Source organism: Sciurus carolinensis, unplaced genomic scaffold (genome assembly GCF_902686445.1).
Source record: "Sciurus carolinensis unplaced genomic scaffold, mSciCar1.2, whole genome shotgun sequence".
Lineage (NCBI taxonomy): Eukaryota > Metazoa > Chordata > Mammalia > Rodentia > Sciuridae > Sciurus > Sciurus carolinensis.
In genome coordinates, this window is record NW_025920174.1 from 892,894 (window position 1) to 915,339 (window position 22,446).

General features: G+C 50.9%; 1 pseudogene; it reads right to left on the reverse strand.

Annotated features, from left to right (window-relative positions):
- Positions 1 to 16,781: 16,781 nt before the first annotated feature.
- The window catches only part of LOC124974773 (probable RNA-binding protein 19), a 103,907-nt pseudogene continuing 98,242 nt past the window's right edge, over positions 16,782 to 22,446 (reverse strand).

Below are 22,446 nucleotides of genomic sequence, written 5' to 3' on the forward strand. Positions count from 1 at the left end.
TTCCCTGTCCTTCACTTAAACATGGCATGAGTTTAAATTTCAGTCACCATCTCTGATTTAAAGTCCGAAATCTCTCTCTTGGGGAAAGTTGACCATGCGGCCTGCTGGATTCAACATAAGTCTTCTGCTGTTAAGTTCCAGTGTTAGGCACCTGCGAGGCAACGTCCAGAGGGAAACCATGACCTCACTGCTCTTTTCTGGAGCTTCCTCTGTGGGCCCTGTCTGCCTGTCCCTCCCTCTCTGTGTTCTGCCTGCCTCTCTCACACACATATACACAAACATGCAGTTATGGATTTGTGTATTACATGGCATATTTTAATTTCCTATGTATGTCTAAAAATATTACTATCAAAATGTGAAGGGACAATATATTAATAGAGAAATGACAACTACTTTGTTTCTGATTTCTGGGAGAATGTAAATATCCTCTCTACAAAAATATAAAGTACAAATAAAAATAATTTTTACTCCATATGTCAGTTCTTCAAGAGAATAGAAAGTTTTCGACTTGCCTTTATCAGTTATAAATTTGGAGAATAAAATTTGGGAAAGAAATACCATGTCATGTCACTTAGAAATTACATTTTAAAATGCAATAAAAATAGAAGAAAATAAATCTGCCTCAATGATTTAAATGTATTTATATAATTAGACATTATTCAAGACCTGAATTTAATTTACCTAATCATTTGTTGAAAACAAATACCCCTCCTACACCTGCACTTAAAATTCAGGTTGTATCTATGCAAAGCCTCTTTAAGTTGCTGTTTTTCCTCTGTAAAGTGTCCCAAATGACCAAAGCAGAAAATGTACTTCCCAAAATACCAAGCCCTAACTAGAGTACTTATCTCGTGAAGATCCTAACAGCTCAATGCAGGAAAGAAATCAGTTTTATATGTAAAAATGCTTCTTTTTATCCCTGATTTTTTTTAAATTCTCAAATCTATTTGAAAAAAAAAATGTGACGTTCTTTAAGTGAGGACTTTTGGCAGCAAGTGGATCCAGTGGAGTCCAGGTGAGAGTCCTGTGTCCATGGGAGCCACATCGGCCCCACTCACCTGCTGGGCTGGCATGGCCCCAGCCTCCCTGGGAAAGGGAAAACCAAGTTCCATGCTGGAAACTGCAGAACCAGGAAATATCCCGTGGCCTCCCTTAGGGTCTTGAGGAAAATCCCCCCAAGAAAAAGCTATTACCTTAAGCCCCACAGACGTCACGGCTCCCTCTGTCTCCAAAGCATCAATTTGTCTATCAGCCTGATCTGCCACTGCCTGCCGCAGTCCTGTTCCATGCTGGGTTTTATAAATTGTGTAAAGATAAAAGGTTTACCCTGCTGTAAAAAGAAGTAAGATATAATATTGAATTTGCACTAAAATGAAAAATTTCCTGGTGCCCCTTAGTTATTTAAAATGACTGTTTTCTTGCAATTAATATAATTCCCTCTGCCTTTTCTGAAGTATAATCCCACAAGGTTTGATCAAACAAAAATGCTCTAATGATTGCAAATGTCTCAAATATTCTGGCCAGTGAGTTAAGTGAGAAAAGTTTCTATGTTAAAAGAAATAATAAGTGGAATATCAAACATATTATAGTAATTGTGAAGCATCCAATTTACATAGAAATCGTGGGAAAGGATCCTGGCACCATGTTTAACTGAACCATTACATGCATGGGGGATTTGCTAAGAAGCTGCTGCAGGCCCGGTGTGTTTCTTTTAGCATAGTAAGTCCTGTAATGGAATCTTTAAAAGCTTCAAATATATAGTTAGATTAACCTTTCTGTTTTAGTGTTCCCCCCACTTCAGGGGAAAAAAAAAAAGAAAATAAAGAAAAACAGGACAGAGGAGAGAGCTGGGGAGTGATTCAAAAGCCGACAAAAGCCTGCCCCGCCCCTCTTGCCCACCCATCTCCTCAAGTCTCTCCCTCCAGCGCACATCCATTCACTGCCCACTTCACGTTTTGAGTAAAAACAGGTCCTTCTCTTTCCTTCCAGTTTAAGGTCCAAGGATCTCCCTGAAGCTCCTGGACAGGGAGCTAGTTAGTGCAGAGCTGATCCTGGGGGAAGGCTGTTTCTCTCCCAGCAGTTCAGGCAGCTCTTCTGATCAGGAAGTCTGTAGCAGACAATGCTGGACCTCAGAAACCTGTGATGGCAGAAGACTGATGCCCAGCCTCCCCTCTTAAGGGACCATGAGCAAGGTCGTTCCTGCTGCCTTCTCCCTGGCAGCCTCTGCGAGCTCTGAGTCTTACCACAGCACAAGGGCACCTCTATGGGCATGGCCGGGTGCACCCTTGGGAGGGGTGGTTCTCCCTCAGCACCCAGGAGCACTGCGCACCGTTGGGCAGCTCTGAGAACAGCAGGCCACAGCTCAGGCCTTGGCAGCAGGCTGTGTGCAGAGCAGCTTCCTCACCAGGCCTGCCCGCAGCCCAGATCCAGGACACTGCAGGCCCTGCCATTCCTGCTGCACCTACACCAGGACCCTCCTTCTCAGCCTCTTAGACAGTCAGACCAGACACGTCTCTGTGGCATGTGTGTGGGGGGGTCCCGTGCACTGTCATGTGCTTTGCTGGCCCCACTCTGTGGGGTGCATACCAGAAGTGCCCCACCCAGCAGAAACACTCAAACACTTCTCCAAGTATTGCCACATACCCCTGGGGTGAAACCATCCTGCTGAGAACCACGATTCTACATGCTAAGGGATGCATAACACAAGCCTTTCATCCACCTCCCTTTCCCAGGAGCCAGTGTGGCTCTATCAAGTCCACGACTGAGATGTCAAAACTGCCTAGGGTGTCTCAAGACTTCCTTGTTTCTTTTTTTTTTTTCCAAAAAATATCAATTTTGTAGCTAAACTAAACCGAATGAATCAGACCTATGCACACAATAGAAATAGTCAATAAGCACAGTCCTGACTTTTCTAACGTCATCTCTTCCTGATAAAACTCTGAACTTTCTGGTGAAAGAGAGAAGGTGGTGTGTCAGCCATTTTCCCACATCATGTGCCCACAGTCTAGAGTAGGAAAGACGGGTGGTGCACACCCATCACTAGGGCTCCTCTGTTCAATGTAGTCATGCCAAGAACCAATATCTATGGTGCAAAGATTCTGAAGATACTTCACAATGTTTCTGAGAAATATAGCATGAAGACTATAAACCCAACACCTGGCACAGGGGCTCATGTCTGTAACCCCAGAAGTTCAGGAGGCTGATGCAGGAGGATCACAAGTTCAAACCAGCCTCAGCAACATAGCAAGGCCCTAATCAATGTAGCAAGACCCTGTCTCAAAATAAAAAGTAAAAAGGGCTGGGGATGTATGTGTGTATGTATATATATATATATATATATATACATAGACAACAAGAATGCTTTAATTTATGCATATAACTTTAGGGCTTTCCGAGGGTTTCCCAGCAAATCATGTCATTGCTTTTCCACACAACTTCTATCCATCCATCCACTCCTCCACCATCACCCATCCTTCCACCACCCATCTGTTGGCACATTTGTTCACATATCCATTCATCTGTTTGGATCTTCATTCAGTCCTTAGTGTGTGTGGAGCACTGCAGGGAAACTCTGTGCTGGGCACTCTGGGGACAAGGGTAAGCCCAGTAGAATTCCTGCATGCAGCACACAATCTAATCAAGACAGACTTGGCACAGAAGACACTGCACCTTGCTCTGTCTGCCTGCAAGTGAGAGCAAGTGGGTTGGTGAGAAAACCCACAAGCATTTCCTACATGACCCTTCAGAGACTCAGAAAGACCCTCATAGGCAACAGGATGGCAAATGGGACAATCAAGCAAAGGTCACACATTAGCTTCTGGGCTCTTGGATCGGGATCAGTATTCTGAAAGAATTAATCATTTATTATAGAGATTTTATTGAGTGCTATGTATTTCAATACATGTGTACAAATAACACACACACACACACACACACACACATTCATGTGCACATGTGCTTCCATCTGCAGGACCAAGGCAGTTGGGCAGAGGAGGGCCAGGTTGTGCTTTGAACCTGGAGGCTGGCAGATAGAACCTGCCCCCCACAGACAGCACAGGGCTTCTTTGATAGGTCCATACCCACTAGGGTGAAGAAGAGGGCAGAGGACAGAGCTTGGAAACTGGAAAGGAGCTGGAGGGTTGGATACATATGGAAGAGCTGGGGTGGCAGAGCCTCTTCCAGCTAGGAAGCCCAGGAGAGCCTTCTGTGGCCAGGCAGAATGGCTCAGTGGTGGCCAGCACCACAGTTGTGGAAGCCGGGAACAGGTGGGAATAAAAGAGGCAGGCTGTGCAAGAATCTCTCCTCAGTGTGGTCAGATGTCTGGAGGCCCTACATAGTCAGACCAGCAGATGCCCTTCCTTGCCCAGCAGAAGGCCAGGGCATGGCCCGCAAGAGAGTGAAGCAGGAGGCTGCATTACCATGCTGACCACAGGGAACAGCGGCACACACTTGTTCAGCTCCTTGCTTGATTGGCCTTTGGGACAGGTGCTGTCAGTCCTTATGAGTCCAGCCAAGAAGAGGAACAATACAACTGGACAAATACACAGGCCTAAAGATACCAATATGAAATCCCCAACATGCAAAAACAGCGAGCCTCCTCACAGAAAGCCCCGCAATCATGGAATCCCCCTATGTGCCTGGAGTTTCCACTGGCCTTGCAATGCTTCCTGCTCACTCATGAGCTAAAGTCAAGTGTCATCAGACACATGAGCACAGGCTGTAGCATGACATGAAGAGAGGGTAACAAACACAGCAAAACATGTATCCAGATAAATCAGAGATCACACAAGAAATAAACTCTATGGAAGCCATCACTAATGTCTTTAAAGAAATAAGAGATGATGTTATATCCAAGAAACAAGAACAGAAGTCCATGAAAAGAAATCATTCAGAGAACAAAACAAATTTATTATATGATGGCAGAAATGAGAAGTTCAGAGCATTGGACAACAAAGTAGAGTAAACCTCTTAGAAGGTAGAGCAAAACCTCTAAGAAATAGATTTATTTTTCTATATAAAATAATAGAAATAGAGATGAGAATTTAGAAATATAAAAAGAAGGTTAAGATAATATTACAGTATTAGTTGAACAGGTTCAATATCCTAATAATAGCAATTCTAGAAGGAGGTGAGAGGAGACATAGGAGAAGAAATAATCATTAATTTCAGAAAATTTCTAGGACATGAGTTTTCAGATTGAAGAAGTCAAGTGCCCAGGAAAGGGATGATTGTAGATCCACATCAGTACACTGCACTGTGGAGTCCAGAACATGATAGAAAAGAACCAAAGTCACATACAGAGAACCAGAGGACCAGAGCTTTCTCCACAGCAACCCAGGAAACTGAAGGACTTCACATCCTGGATGCAAGTGTTTCCTGTTGGACTTCTATATCTATCTGAATAGCAAAAAAAAAAAAAAAAAAAATTGAGGCCAAATCAGGATTATTTTCAGACATACCAGATTCTTCAAAAAATTTACCTCAAATGTATACCTCATCAGAAAACTACTGCAGGGAGCCCTCCAAAAAAGGAAGGGGTGAGTCAGGAAAGAGGGAAAATGTGGACCAGGAAATGAGAGAGCACAAAGAAATCCTCAGACCACGATGATGGGTGAGGCTGGGAGGTTCTCCAACCCCCGAGAGGTTCTGGAGAGATGCCTGGAGTTGACCTGCAATTCAGAGCATTAGAAAAGTAGAGAAGGGTCGGGCTGTAATTAGTTGTAAGTACATAGAAAATGAGGGTATACGAGGACAGCTGTGAACTCTGGGAGCCCTGGGAAGCCAGCAGAGGGAAAGCAGTCCTGGCATGGGGCACAAAGCCTGTGCACAACATCCACGTAGGTCCAGCTGGTAGAAGGAGCTTCAGAGAGTCAGTGCCACCACATCAGGAGGACATGCAGACCAAGATCAATCTGGTTCACATCTTCATGAAGGTGTTCAGCAAGTCAAGGCTAAGGTAAGAATCCAAGAGGAGCAATCTAGACTCTTTTATTTAGACACATGGAGATAAATACGTAAAGTATAAGAAGTTGAAAATGATCGTGTCTGAGGAGGGTAAATGGTAGCAAGGGAGGCAGGGAGTCCTGGTGCTTGGCACAAGTGCTGGAGGAGAGTGAATTCACACTTGAACTTTACGTACACTAAATATTTTATAAGAATTGGAAGTATAGAATTAATTGAAGTTTACCAAGAAAGTGAGAGAGGGATGCCACTCAAGACAGCAAGAAGGAGCAATGTGGTGTGGACAGGGGTTTTTATGGGAGTGGGAGTGTGTGTGTGTGGAGGTGAGAAGAGGCAGTGAAGGACAGGACTGTGGAACTGGACAGAGGCTCTACAGAGGATCTTGGATTCTAGTCTCAGGAATCTGGACCCCATCAACTAAGACTGGGAAAGTGATTGCACATGGAACCACAGTGCCATCTTAGTTACCAGAACCATCCTGCTGGTAGTATGGTGCAGGCAATAAAGACAAGAGGCAAGGTAGGTGGGAGGCTGAGGGGTTTAGTTCTGGGCAGAGAAGACAGTTTGAATAGATATCAGGAGGAATATACACTGAACTTGATGCTCATCTTGATTGAGAGTTTGGCTGGGTATGAAAATCACAACTGGAAATTGGGTAGAGAAAAAGAAAGAGAAAAGTGGGCCTAATGCAGTCAGAGAATCAGCTACATGAGGGCAGGGCTGCACCCCTCCTGTTCCAACTGCATCTCCTGCAGCTGCGCTGGGGCCTTGCACAGAGAAGGAGCCAGGAAATGCAGAAGGGCTTCACCTCCTCCCTGTTCTCCACTCTCCAGGTGCCAGAGGGAGACATCCTGGTGCCCTTGGGAGCGTTCTCATGAGGATGGTAGAGTATGAGATGGAAAGGACTTGGGTGTTGCCCATCAAGCCTGCCACAGTGCACCAGCTGCCCCTGGAAGAGCACCCACAACCCAACCCAAGGAGGCTTCCCAGGAGAAGCCATCCTTCCAATCAGAGCACTTTATTCATGGGGCTTATGGACAAGGCCAGAACCTCAGCCCCTTTCCTTCTCTGTCCACATGTCCCCAGAGGCGGCCAGCATGGTGGATCACCCACAGCACATCAGCTCCCACCCAGCTCCAAGCACCTGAGTCCCTCTTCTTCAAGCAGGACATTCCTGTGCTGCTGAGACAGCCCACACATCTGTCTCTGGCCACACCCACCCCTCCACACGTTCACAAGGCAGGGCCAGGTCCTGACCTCCTCTGCCCTTGAGGTCTGGGCTCACTCAGGGCCTGTCTGTCCTCAGCTCACCCACTGGGCTCCTCTCAATCTTTAGGGCGAAACTCAGGCACAGCCTTAGTTCAAAATGTAAATACACTTCTGGAAAAGACCAACCTAAGAGAGGCCTTTCTATGCCAATGAGTGTGTTCAGATGCGTCTTCAAACACGCACAGACTCATTTACATTTTAATATCACAGAGCTGACTGAGTAGAACAAATCAACTGCTCTGTTAGGGCCTGAACTCCCAAGGCCTCCTTTCCCTTGGCCTCCCAGGCCTGGTGTGGGAAGGCTTTCCCAGCTTCTGCTGAGTGCCACTGAGCCTCCACGCCCTTCACCAGCTGATAGTCTAACCAATGATTCATGAACTTGAGGCCTGAATGCTTCTGAGTGCAGAGGTGACTCCAAGGGTGCCTATGCTGGACACCCTCCACACCAGTGGGCAGTGCATCCCTTGCTTCTCAGCTCTGCATGGTGAAGGCAACCTGTTGTGCTGTTTGCCCTGAGCTCTGCAGTCTCTCTCTTATGTAAGTGGACTCCAGGCTGGGATGTTGGTGGCCCCTCCTCAGTTACCTGGTGCCTGAGACATGTGCTGCCAAGCCCCACGTGCTTTCACAGGGCTGTGGAGGAGCTGGTGGGAGAGAAACCACTGGAAGGTCCAGATGTCACTGCACCATGGAGCGCCAGTAGCTCAAGCCTCCACAGCATCGCCCCCACTCAGTCTCCACACCTCTGCCAGTCAGGTGTCACTACAGAACAACCCACCCACAAACCAGCCGCTTGAGGATGTAATATTTCACCAGGCAGACTGGCGGGCCCCTGCTGCCCTGCCTGGGCCCCTGTGCAGCCATTCTTCCCAGGTCCAGAGGGTCAGCTGAGCTGCTTTGTCATTCTCCACGTGGTGCTCAGCCCCCAGCAGCCAGTCTAGCTTTGGAGCAGTGCCCTAGGGCCACACACCCATGGCACAGAGGTGGTGATGTGGAGCCTCTCAGGGCACAGTCAGGAGCTGCAATGCTACTGCCTGAGATTCAACTGGTCAAAGGAGGCCAAGGCCAGCCAACATGCAGAGGCAGGACACCCTCTGCCTCTCTAAAGCAAGACCTGGCTGTACGAAGGGGCAGTCAGCCCCAGGGACAAATGCAGCTTGGTCACCTCTCTGATCTCTGATCGAGTTCACACCTCCCTGAGGCCCAACCATGCTCCAAGGGAAGAGTGGGTCTGTGACACAGACTTGGAGGACCTTCCAGAGTGGCTGGGAGCAACCCAGAAGCCTCTTTCCGGAGCAGGTCCTTGGGAAGCCAGTGCACTATGGACATAGAAGACATTCGTCCTGGGCACAGGACGTAGTGGGGCTAGGTTAGGGTCACACTGTGTGCATTTGCATGGGAAAGAGGAACCCCATGAAGGGGCCTGCTGACACAGGAGAAAGAAGGCAGCAAGGTGCGTGTGCTCCAAGAGCAGAGAGAGCCTGCCTGTGGCTCCGTGTTCACTGACTGACAGGCCCCACAGGGTCCCACCATCCCCACCACCCAGACACTATGCTTTGGGAGGGTGGAGATCCAAAACAGGACCTGGGGCACTGTCAGAGCTGCCATGGACACAGGGAGGACGGAGCGATGGCCACTCAGTGGTCAGATACCCTATGGGCAGTGGAGAGGCCCTCTGCTGAGCCCAGGGAGCTTCCCCTGCCCTCCAGCCCTTCTCTTCATGGAGGCCCGTGGGCAGAGCTCTTCTTACTCCACTGGCTGGAGTACCTTCTCTGATCCAGTCCTCTGGTTGCTCCATCAGACACCACCGGAATGGCGCCTGAGTCCAGGTTTGCCTCTGGATCCCTCTAGCCATGCAAGGTGGATCCCCAGAGGGCACTGCACCCTGGCATGTCAGGAAGGTCAGGCTCCACCTAAGGGCCTGTCCAGGACAGTTCACAACTTCACACTCCCACTTCCGCTCTGCTGGCCTCAAGCTGCCATCTTTCACTCTCCCCAGGAAGTCACCTTCCATCTTTTCTCTCGGGCTGCAGCCTCCTCATGTCCCCTCATCTGCTGCACAGCAGCCCCAGATGCCTCCTCCAAGAGGAGGACCTGATCATGGCCACTTGCCCTCCAGATGTAATGGTTTCCCCCTCAAAAGACATGCAGCATAAACACAAGAGTGGACCCCAGGAAGCGACTGCCCTGTGACTTTGGGAGGTGAGAGTGACATGCCTGTGATGGTGGGTGCCGTCCGGGTGTGGAGACACCCCAGCACACCCTGTTGCAGTGACGGCCTTATCCTGTGCCTTTCCCTCCTCTGCTGGCCTCCGCCTCATGGAGCTCATCTGGGCCTGGCTTGTCATAGCTTGAGGCAAAGCTCGAGTGCTCAGGCTGTCGTGAGCAGCTGGGAGCAAGGGTCAGGGGAGAGGCAGGCTGAATGGAGGTTGCAGAGCCTGGCCGGGGAGGGCTGTTGGTGGGTGTGCAGGTGCAGCCAGGGACTGAGCCACGCCCTGGGGCCAGGGCAGATCTGTGGACCACAGCTGCCCATGGTCAGGAGGCAGCTGGCCTGGGGCAGATGGGCCATCAGAGCACAGGAGCTCACAGTGAACTGGGAAAAAACTCTTTGTAAAACAGGCTGCCTCTGAGGGTCAAGATGAACAGGCCCAGGACGGGAACTTGGATGAACAAGAGGACTGCGGGGAACAGCTACATGGCCATAGAGACACCAAGGAGAACCAGTGTGAGGTCAGAGCTGCCACTCCGCCCTGAGTCAGCAAGGCCACAATCGCTATTGCTGTTTCCTCTGCTAAAACCAAGGGGCATTCCGGAGGCACATGGCCACCTTATTTCAGAGAGTTTATTCTCTTGTACCAGCTGAAAACTTCTGCCTTCAGAGTAATTAGTAAAGGAGAAAAAAAAAAAAAACAGAAAGGGGGTTAGGCTATGGCCCGCAGGAGATGCCCCATCCGTGGGCAATGGGATTGCTGTGAGGGCTGAGGAGGTAATGGGGGCTGGGAAGCGCCTGGCTCCACCTGTCCTTGGGGTCATTGCTGACCAAGCCGAGGAGCAAGCACTCAGGATGGACTGACCCAGGGTGAATAGTAATGGGGGCTGGCATGCAGCAGAGCACTGAAGTCTGGAGGCCAGCAGTGCCCTGGGACAAGAGTCCTCCCCTGCCACCTGCCACCTGCTGCCCTGGGAAGTTCTCAGAAGCAGGTTCTCCTGGTCTCTTTCTGCACCCCTCCTGGGCTCCCTGACCCAATGGTGGACTGGCCAGCAGTAGAAGGTGGTGGGCAGAGCAAAGGCTCCAGTGGCCAAGTGGTTCCCACATCATTTTAGGAAAGGGAAGAGTGACAGATGGCTTTCCAATGTATCCAATACTGTACTTAGAGAGCAACCAACCTCTCACCTGCCACAGATCCAGCCAGTTCGACACCTGCCAGGGACAGTATGTAACACCCAGCCACAGACCCCATGGCAGGTGACAAGGGCACCACTGGCTACCCTTCCTTACCAGCATCTGCAGTGAAAGGAGAACCCAGAAGAGATGGTGGAGCTACACAGTCACACAGGCAAAGGGCCAGGTCTCATCAGGTATGAAGAACAGGGTTCAGAGGAACAGCACCCTCTGTGGAAGGCTGAAAAAACTGAAAGCATTTCATTCATGTCTTCAGTGAAAATGCACAGAATACAGGCTGCAGGGAACCAAGAGAGGGGATGGATGGGATAAAGAGGAAGACTACCAGAAGTCACCTGGGTAAGGACTGGCAGGGAACCAGAAGATGGGACACAGGAGGATTCAGAGAAACCACAAAGCAAGTTGGGGACTGAGGTCTTCACGGAAGCAAGCAGAGCCCACTGGTAGTAGGAAAGCTCACTGCAGACCTGGGATCCCTTCCTGGGGCCTGCTGAAGGCCAGGGCAATTCAGAGAAGCTCTGTTAGACACATGAAGAGCAGAAAGTGCAGAGAGCTCCCATGGTGAGCAGAAGCCCTGCGAGACTCACCCAGCATGGGTCCACAGCAGGTGCCGAAGCATTCAGGGTAAACTAAATGTCAGCTGAAATGGAGGGTCCCCAGACTGTCACTGAGGCACATGAACCAAAACCTGAGACGTGTGGACCCAGCTCTGAGGAGGTGAGTGTGAGTGCAGCCTTTGGTGCAAGACCCTGTGCCAGACACGGAGCACTCAGAAAGACAGCAAAGCCTTTCTAAACAGGTAAGAAGTGCCACCATGAACCCATGGGACTTGAGTGGAGGACACAGCAGGTGTGCTCCTGGCACAGATGTGCAACTGTACACGCAGTTTCACCACTGACGGAAAAGCTTCCCCGACGCTGAGGAACCCCCACTGGTTCTTTACTGCTGTAAAGCCCCAGACCTCACTTGACATGTTCTAGAGCATTGCCAGTGAGGGAGGACGGTCTTCCCTGGTCTTGCACAGTGAGAGCTAGTCCTGATGTTGGCAGAGAACTCCAGCAGAGCTCAGATCTTAGAAACACCAAGTACGGCCGCCAGAGAAACTAGACTTCAAATTTACACATTTCAAGTCCTAGAGTGAAAATACATATGCATTTAGAGATAGAGAAAGGCCAGAAGAATGTTGAGGAGTACTAGTGAGCCATGGCTGGAAAGTCCAGTGGAGATGGACAGAAACCAAATATGTATTTAAAACTTTACCAGGGCTGGGTACGGTGGCACATGCCTGCAATCCCAGCAACTTGGGAGGATGAGGCAAGAGGATTGCAAGTTCAGGGAGACCCTGCCTCAAAATCAAAGGGCTGGGGATGTGGCTCAGTGGTAGAGCACCCCGGGATTCAATCCTGGTAACCAAAACCACCAAACTTCACAAGGGACCTGTGTCCCAGATGGAGAATCAGTGGCTGGTGCTTCCCTAGCTTTGTGGGCACCTTGCGAAGAGCAAAGTCAGCATGTGATCCTCATTCCTGTCACCCACACTCATCTGGAACCCAAGGAGCTGGAAAGAAGAGGCACAACTGTTGTTATTTTCAACAGGAAGTTTTTCTCCTCTGGCCCTCTCTCAAACAGCAAATCACAAAGAGCCAAGAAATGTGAACTGTGGTGACAAGGTAGACAGTCAGCAGCAAAATAATACTATTATGAATATAATGAATTTCTATACATCAGCAATAATTAAAAAGCTGTTCAGAATAACCACATGACATAAAAATAAAAGTCAATAAACATGATGAAAGATACCCTTTATACAGCAATATGTTTACTGAGGAAACAAATGAAATAAAAGCACATTCTATTCCTAAATGAACAATCCGACATATTCTGTAAGGATGTAAGTTCGCCCCAAATTGACTAGCAAAGCAACTGAAATTCCCACACACACAAAAAAATCTTCCTGCATATTTTTGTGAACTTCACTAATGTATATGAAACGGAATGTGGAAGTTCACACGGATTAGGAAACAGGAAGGCAGATTCGGTGCCAGAGACAAGGCAGAGTTCAACAGAGCAGGCAAAGATAGAGCCAGACTGTGCTGCCCTTTAGTATAAGGTCACTTGCACCTTAAATCAGTGGAGACAGACTGAACCAGAATAACTGCTCAAGTGTAAACAGATAAATACACTGGACACATAGTACACCATGTATCTGTATAGACGCTAGATGAATTACTACAACAGCAAAGTCATAAGAAATTAAGGAAAGAATATTTTATACATACATATATGGTGTGGACACAGATTTCTGTAAACATGATATCAAGGTAGAAACACTAAGGAAAAATTTGATGGATTTGGCAACCTAAAATTTTCATACCATTTTCATGTTAAAAAATAGGAGAAAATGATAAATTGGGGAAAATACTTAAAACATGCAGTATCCAAAGGCTGTTAATTATCTCAATATGTAAAGAGTACTTGAAAATCAATAGAAAAAAAAGTATCTCCATGGAAGAAAGGACTATGGATACAAACAGGCAATTCAGAAAAGACTAATAAGCAGCCCATCACCATATGAGAACGGTTTAACCTCACCAGCTGCCAAGGGAACACAAACTAAAACAGGTGCCATTCTTTAAATGGTCAAAAAAGCAGATTTTCAAAAACAAAACAAAACAAAACACTCAAGTTGTCAGCTGTTGCTAGGAATTAAGCATCATTTCCATACCTCTCTGATGAGTGTGTCCTTCTGTGTGAAATCTCAGAAGAGCAGATCTTCCATGTCTCAGGCGTGTCCTAGACCTTTACCTCCTTTGGATCAGCAATTCTAACTCCTGATTTTTCTCCTGAGGAAATAATCAGACACACAGTAAGATTTGGACCACCAAGAATGCAAATTGTAAGTTTTAATATCAAACATGGGGAAAACAATGGAGTGTTCATCAAAGTGGTTTTAAGAGAGTCAATTTAAAAGCAGTGACTACATTTACATAAAGGGCCTCTGTATAAATCCAAAGTCCCTGTACTAAAGCATCTAATGACATGGGGACATGCTCATGGCATAATGCTAAGTGAAAAAGGTAGGACTCAAATTCACATACGTTGTGATCTCCATGTAATCTTATAAAAATTAACTTTGTCTTAGAGCCACCGTGCACATCCTCTTCCAAATAAGGTAGTCATGTCTAACACATTCTGAACAAAGAATATAATGGAGGCCACACAGAAGCATCCAGACCAGGGACAGTCTGAGAGGTGGCTCGGCTTGAGATCTGAGTGTAGAGGAAGCCTTCCCCTCCTAGCTGACCTTGCAGGTGTTGTGCTGGGCACCTGGGCCTCCACCTGTCTGTTCACCTGTATCTGCTAAAACTCACTCCTCAGAATGAGGCCTGAGATCCTGCGTAGCAAAGCAGCCCACAGAGGGTGGTCACCAAGTGTTAGGCGGGATGTGCTTTGATGATGGCTGAATAGTGTTAAGATGTGTAGGCACAGAGGGGGAGCCCATGCGGAGGGGAGGTGTCTGAGCAGTGGGGCCACAGGAGTCCTAGTGCCTGTGGACTGGCAGGAGCATCAGGGAGGAGCGGAGCACCTGCCAGAGATTTCTGAGCCCCTCCACTGAGCCAGCTGGAGCCCAAGGCGACACCCAGATGGCTTCTGCTGAGCTGAGGCTGAGATCCTGCACTGAGTCCCCTGGCATATCCCAGTGTGGGTGAACACAGGTCTCTCCACCTTCCCTGGTAGAGAGCACAAATGCTCACAGGTGGGAGTGACCGTGTGGCTATTACTCCCTAGCAGTGAGGTCAGTGCTGATTTCCCTGGCACCACAGGTATCTGGCAGGACACCGCCAAGGGCCATCACTGTGTGTACATCATTTCTGACCTCATCACAAACTCAGAGTTTTCCAGAGGCCCAGCCTCTTCTTTTACCCACACAGAGGGTGCAGCTCAGGACTCTGGGGGACAGAGATGCCAGCAGCAGTCGGGCACAGGGCAGGCGCTCCCTGAGGTTCCTGGTGATACCCACTCCCTGCGCCAGTGTCGGGCACACTCTGTGCCTCCCTGATCAGCAGTTCTGGGGCTCCGTGTTCTTGGCAGGGCTTGTCTTCTCTGGGCAGGAGAGCTGGCCACCCCTCTCTCTCTCTTCTTCACCTGCCCTTCTGAGCTCTCATTTCCCACCTGGCCACATATGGGGCCTGCCACAGGTCCAGGACCTGGCAGGTACTTGGGTCCAGCAGAGAGGGGAGCACCCCTGCCAAGGGCAGCCAGCAGTCACTAGGGATTGTCCAGGGCCAGCACCAGGGCTTGGCCTTGGACTGCTTCATGCCTTCATCAACAGAGGCCTTCCAGACATGGCCCCAGGGCCCCAGCACCCCTAGTGTACGTCCGTGGACTTGGGTCCCTGGCTCTGTGCTCCAGGGGAGCACCTGGGCAGCATGACAGTGAGGGACAGAAAGCACGGTGGGCCTGGGGCACATTAGACATTTTCAGCTGGCCACCCATGTCCCAAGGGCACTCTCCCTCCCACTCCCACCTGACACCCACCATCCGCTTTCTTCGGTTTGCTTTCTACCTTCGTTAAAGCTCTATACAGACCTTGCATCACCACACTGGGAAAAGCTTCCTGAGAGTGGATTATACACAAGTAACTATGGAAGCCAGGTGCCTGTGCCCCTGCACAGGTGTGGCCTGCTCCTTCCTCTTCCCACCATCTGCCTCCCATGGTCCATCAGTGGGAACCTTGTCCAGAAAGTGGCTTGCAGCCTCAGACCTTCTCCATGGCAGGAGACAACTGCTTCTCTCAAACTGAGTGGGGTGTGGTGGCTGAGGGCTCAAAGCCGAGTCCCAGCTGAGGACACACATGGGCCAAGAGCATCCACAGGTAGCCAGAGTCTTGCAGGTCTCCCTGAGTTGGGCGAGAAGGAAGCCCAAGGAAGTCTGCTGCTGCTCAACAGAGTGTGGATGCTCCACAGGGTGGCACATCCAGGGCCTTGGAGATGAAACCGAAGGCCTCTCTTTTGAAGCTCTTTCAAGGATTATTTTATGTGAATAATTTATTCTTTTTTTCTTGCAGAGGAATCTACATTGTGTAAGCTCAAGGCCTCCCCAAACATCTTACTCCACTCTGGCTATACAATTCTAGCAACAGTTACACAAACACAGATCCAGGCCCAGCCAAGACTCTGAGGCCTGCCTGGTACAGACACCCTTTCCTCACTGGCTGTAGGCACTGTGTGTTCTTCAAGATGCAGGAGTGGCAGGTTGTGGATCAGTGCCCAGTGCCTTGAACTGCACTTTGCTTTCTATGACACGCATTTGGCAAGCTACATTCCTCCTAGGGCACAGGGAAGTGCTGGCTGGGTACTGCTTCTCTACCCTCCTCTAACTCGGGAGGATGGTGGGTGCTGGCCAGCCTCCCTCCCCTTCTGCTGGCTAAAGAGTTTACCTCCCCATCCTACAGCAAGGGATGAAAGTGCGTGAGCAGGAGCTTGTGTGATGGCCACTCGGTTCAGGAGTTCCAAGGAAAAAGGTCCTGGAAACAGGTCAGCCTCCACAGCCAGCAGGGAACCCTGGTCAACCTGTGACTGGCTTCCCAACACAGCACATATTTGTTGTGTCCTCTGTTTTTCTCTCCAGTCTGAAGGAAACAAGAGCTCAAAGAGGCCTTGTTCACAGAGGCTGAGCTCACAGAGACCTTGCTCACAGAAAACAGGCTCACACAGGCCTTGCTCACAGAGGCCTTGGACACAGAGGCAGTGCTCACAGAGGACTTGCTCAAACAGTCCAAGGTCAGAGCAGGGCACACAGAGGCTGATCTCACAGGAGCTGAGCTCACAGAGGCCTTGCTCACAGAGGCCGTGCTGACAAGAGACCTTGCTCACAGAATCCATGCTCACAGAGTCCGTGCTCACAGAGTCCGAGCCCATTGAGGCTTTGCTCACAGAGGCCAAGCTCACAAGGGCTGTGCTCACAGACACCTTGCTCACAGAGTCCATGCTCACAGAGGCTGAGCTCAGAAAGACCAAGCTCACAGAGGGTTTTCTCACATAGGCAGTGCTCACAGAGGTGATTTCACAGTGGCCGTGCTCACAGAGGCCAAGGTCATGGGGGCTGAGGTCACAGGGGCCGAGCTCACAGAGACTGTGTTCACAGAGGACTAGCTCACAGAAGACTTGCTCACATAGACAGTGCTCACAGAGACCTTGGTCACAGAGGACTTGCTCACAGAGTCCATGCTCACCGAGGACAAGCTCAGAGAGGAGTAGCCCACAGAGGGCATGCTCACAGAGGCCTAGGTCACAGAGGACAAGCTCCAGAGGGCTTTCTCACAGAGTCCAAGTTCCCAGAGGCCATGCTCACAGAAGCTGTGCTCACAGAGTCCAAGCTTACAGAGGCTGTCCTCATGGAGGCCATTCTCACAGAGGCCTCGCTTCCAGAGCCCAAACTCACAGATACATTGCTAAGAGGGGCCAAGCTCACAGAGGCCTTGCTCAAAGAGGCTGTGCTCACAATTGCCATGCTCACAGTCTGTTCTCACAGAGACCTTTTTCACAGAGGACTCACTCACATAGACAGTGCTCACAGAGGCCTTGCTCACAGAGTCCATACTCACAGACTCTGAGCTCACAGAGGCTATGCTCACAGAGACCATTCTCACAGTGACCAAGCTCACAGAGGCCCAGATCACAGAGACCTTGCTCACAGCGTCCCTGCTAACAGAGGCTGAGCTCAGAAAAACTGAGCTTTCTCACAGAGGGCTTTCTCATGTAGGCGGTGCTCACAGAGGTGAGTTCACAGTGGCCATGTTCACAGAGGCCGAAGTTATAGGGGCTGAGCTCACAGAGGTCTAGCTCACAGAAGGCTTGCTGACATAGACGGTGCTCACGGAGACTGAGCTCACAAAGACCGTACTCACAAAGGAAAAGCTCACAGAGGCCTTGCTCACAGAGGCCAAGGTCACAGGGGCTGAGGTCACGGGGCCTGAGCTCACAGAGGATGAGCTCACAGAGGCCTTGTTAACAGAGACCATGCTCACAGAGGACGTTCTCACAGAGGCTGACCTCACAGAGGACCTGCTCACAGAGGGCTTGCTCACAGAGGCCATGCTCACAGAGGGCTTTCTTACAGAGTCCATTCTCACAGAGGCCAAACTCACAGGGCCCATGCTCACAGTGGCCATGTTCACATGGGCCATTCTCACAGAGGCAAAACTCTCAGAAGCCTTGCTCAGAGAGTCTGTGCTCAGATTCCGAGCCCATTCAGTCTGAGCTCATACAGGCCGTGCTCACTGAGACCTTGCTCACAAGGCCATACTCACAGTGATCATTCTCACAGAGGTTGAGCTCACTGAGGCCAAGTTCACAGAGACCATGCTCACAGAGGCCATCTCACAGATGCCGTGCTCACAGAATCCTTGCAAACAGAGCCCTTCCTCAAATCCCCTGCTCACAGAGGCTGAGCTCAGAAAGGACAAGCTCACTGAGGGCTTTTTCACAGAGTCCTAGCTCACAGAGGCCATGCTCCAAGAGGGCTTGCTCACATAGGCAGTGCTCACAGAAGCTGTGTTCATAGGGGCTGTTCTCACAGAGGCCGACCTCACAGAGGCAGTGCTCACAGAGATGTTGCCCACAGATGTCGTGCACACAGAGGTCGAAATCACAGATGCCGACCTCACAGGAGCCATGCTCACAGTGGCCATGCTTATAGGGGCTTTTCTCACAGAGGCCAAGCTAACAGAGGACTTTATCACAGAGGCCATGCTCAGAGAGCAACTTCACAGGGGCTGTGCTGACAGTTGCTGTGCTCTTAGGGGCTGTTCTCACAGAGGCCAAGCTCACAGAGCTGTTCTCACAGAGGCCATGCTCACGGAGGTCAAGCTCACAGAGGCCTTGCTCACAGAATCTGTGCTCACAGAGGACTAGCTCAAAGAGGACAAGCTCACAGAGGCCATGCTCACAGAGGCCTTGCTCACAGAGACCTTGCTCACAAGGCTATGCTCACAGAGTCCGTTCTCACAGACACCGAGTTCACAGAGGCCGTGCATACAGAGGTCAAGCTCACAGAAGCTGTGCTCACACAAGAATAGTTCACGGACACCAGGCTCACAGAGGCCATTCTCACAGAGTTCAAGCTTACAGAGGCCTTGCAGAGAGGTCGGGAGTGCAGGCATGGAAGGGCTTTCCCCAAGACGGTGGGGTAAGAGTCAGGCAGCGGCCAGTGGTCACAGAGACCCAGCCTCCAAATGCCCCTGAACACTGCGACAGCCTTGACCTTTACAGCATTCAAGGGCACAGGCTCAGTCACTGTTTAAAAGCATCTTAAAGTTCAGGAGCCCTTCTGGTGTGGCTTGCAGAGAGAGCTTGGTATCTAGTCTGCAGCTCCCAAAATCCCCTGCCCAGTGCCCTGCACCTAAAGCAGTGCTTCCTGGGGGTGAAGCTCGTGTCTGAGTGAAATACCCCAAAAGTCCCTCCAACCTCCCAGGAAATACAACCAGGTGGCGCTGCATAAGCAATCCTCAGTGACCACGTGCACACACATGTGCATAGCTGGGGCTGAGCAGTGTGCTGTCTGTGTGATGTAGTTGAACTGACCCTTGACCTGAGTACAAGAGGAAGATAACCACAGGGTCTGAGGAGCCATGTCTGAGCTGACAGCCCACAGTACCAGTGACACAGTGGGAGTTCCAGTGTCTAACCAAAGCCCAGGAAGTGCTCTTCCCTGTTCCCTGTCCTAGCAGGGACCTGGCACATGGGCCTCAGTGAGGGAGCTGTGGTCACTGCCAGTGAGGTCAGATCACCAGGGGTGGTACAGACCCCTGATTATGTGTTCCCTGCGGCGATGGTTCCTTCCTCCTGCTAAGGATCCTATTTATCCCTGGACTTAGGGATCAGCAGGAAGGCTGTCTCCTCCATCTGCACAGGATGTTCAATCTACACTCAAATACTCTCCAGTCCCTCCCACCAGGTTTGCTGCCCACCTGTGGCCCAAGCTACAGTTCTCTGGCCACTGAAGGTTTCCTGCCCACACTCCTCCCATCTCCTCTACACACAGGGACTGGAAACTGTCCTGTAGCACAAATCAGATCCTTCCCCATGTGTTCTCAGCCCTCCAACAGTCTTGCCCAGCCTTCAGGCTGACATCCTGTCCTTTAAGTGACCTGCAAATCTCATCCTAAACACCTCCAACTTCCCTGATGCTCACCACACACTGCTTTGCCAGCTGCCCTCTAGGGCTTGTTCCCCTGTCTCCCTCGAGTCCCTGTCACAGGCTCTTTGCACATGCTGTCCTCTGCTCCTGGATGGCTTTCCCTCCAGGTCTCTGTGCAGGTGACTTCGTGCGGGCAGGTGTCAGCTCAGCCATCTGCTCCTCAGGGTCTCCCCTTTGCCGACCCAGCCCAAGGCAGCCCCACTTCTAAAGTCATGTGACTGAGCATTCAGCATGATCTTGTCTTGTGTTCATTCATGGCTCCACTGCCTGTCTCCCCACCAGAAAGAGGAATGGTGTCCCCAGGCCTACCACAGTGCTGTCACAAACTAGGCCCACAACACAAGCGTGTGGGTGGAATTAGTGAATGAAAGTGGCCGTGGAGGGCTGAGAGGGGTCTTCATTGCTTGGGTGTTGTTGAAAAGATGTGCCCAGCAGGACGGGAAATCAGGGGTTGCCCCCAGTTTCAGAGGTGACAGGCCCCCAGCATGGACCCTGGCTCACAGCCCACTTACCTGCAGCTGCTTGAGGGCTTTCTGGGCTTGCTCTGGCTTCTGGTACTCAACAAATCCAAACCCCACAGAAAGCAGCACTCCTGGAACAGGGGACCCACCACGAAAGGTAGCATGGAGTGAGCCAGGGCTCGACTTTGGATCCTTTCCAGTTCCCTTTCCAGTCCTCACACGGCCTCAGCTCCAGGCTTGCCATTTACGACTATTTGCCCCAGCAAATCTGCCACCGAGGTTCACTAATAAATAACAGATGACTGACATAATTAACTTCCTAATAGGATCCCATGTTCGTGAGGGAGGGGGAACTGATGGGGCTGACCACTGTTTTCCAGCAGGAGCCTCTACCTGGACGGTCCTGCCTCCATGTGGCATCAAGAGCACCCAGGGCCACCTCCTGGGAGCGTAATCCTCAGATCTGGCTCCTGGATTTCAGTTCTAAAGTACTGACGGGGAGGGTGAAGGTGCCCTGGCTCCACCTGGTTCCCCCCTCTGAGGTGGCAGGAGATCAGAGGGCAAGAGCAACAGCAGCCTCTCCAGGGTCGCTGCTTCCTGACAGTGTGTGTGAGTCAGGTGTATGAGGGGTAATGCTGGGCAGTCCCATGGGGCACCCCAAAGCAAAAGGTCTCTAAATGCACCTCTGCCTCCTCTGCAGAGCCCTGCACCTGTGTTTCTATCCAGAGGCTGAGGGATCCAGGTCCAGGCGCGCTAGGGAACCTTCTTAACAGCCCAAACGTGTCTCAGAACTGCAGGGGGCAGGCAGTCCTTTTCCATGGTGACTGTCAGTTTGCTCTCTGAGTAGAAAGCTTTCATTTAGGGGCAGAAGGCTGTGGGTAGTGCACTGGTGGCATCTGCACCTGAGTGTCAAACATACTCCTGAGAAAGAGGAGCTCACCCACCCTGCAACATGGCAGGGCCACACTGCCTGGGAGGACAGTCTCTGCCAAGAGCAGCACCTGCTCCTGGCCTCTGCACCCGGGGGATCAGCCCACAGGAAATGCTGACCTGGGACTGTGGGAGAGGGGCACATGCTGGTGTCAAGGATCCAGCTCTGCTGGCCTCCTGTGTGCCAGTTCTGCACGAGCTCTGCCCACCATCTCTCCTTGTGCCCCTCAAGGGTTAGCAGTGTGACCTGCTGCTGCACAGCCGCCTGCACCCAGCTGTCCTTCATACCAGCCCCAGGCTGAGCGTGGCCCCATCCTGCTGCACCTAGCTGAGCAGATACCACCTAGCTCTCCTCAGTGCCTGGCCAGACGGCAGGTTCCCCAAAAGACAATGGACACCCCAAGAGCTGCTTCCAACATCAACGACGGGGTGGCAAGGTGCTGCTGAGTGCTCACAGGGGTGAGGGCAGGCTCCCAGAGGGGCAGTGTCCCTGCAGCCTGGTTTATCTGCTGCCACAGCAGCCTGAGCAGACAGAGGCAAGGGACCTCTAACTTCACACAGAGAAGCATCTGCTTAAAACCCTCGGTGGTTCCCCACAAGGCTGCAGTCCAAATGCCTGCAGGCCATAAAAGTCACTTCCTAAGTTGGAAACGGACTCCCTATCCAGGGCACCTCCTGCCTTGGCCTCTGCCACCAGGTTGCTCAGCCTTCCTGCCTCTAGGTTCACTCTGACTTGAAGAACCTGCCACAGCCCTCCTGGTCCTGTGTGAAGCCACCGGCTAACATGTCCCCCAGCTACCGCAGGTGCAGGACAAAGGACATGTCCTTGCTCATGTTCTGCAGGGAACCAGGGCATGAATGAGGGGAGGACATGAGCATCAGAACAAGACCAAGGGCTGAAGGGAGAGGCCAGGTGGTCTCTGCCTGCCCACTACCTAATGGCCAGGGAGGTGCAGATTAATGACGTGGTGGAATGATCTAGAGGTTCTATGTAAGGGTCATTTACCTTGGAACTGAAGCGGGAAAGCCCACAATCAGTCTTTATTGCTGGGTCTGGAAGGAGTGGGGAGGAGGGAGCCCCTGGGTGCTGATGGTACACTGCCTGCACACTAGGTACAGAGCTCCAGGACCACATGACAGCCTGCGAGGCTCTGGACAGCCCAGGACACATGGGCCTCTTTGACTGCACAGCAGGAGTCTCCAGAAGAGAGGAGGGGCTATTTC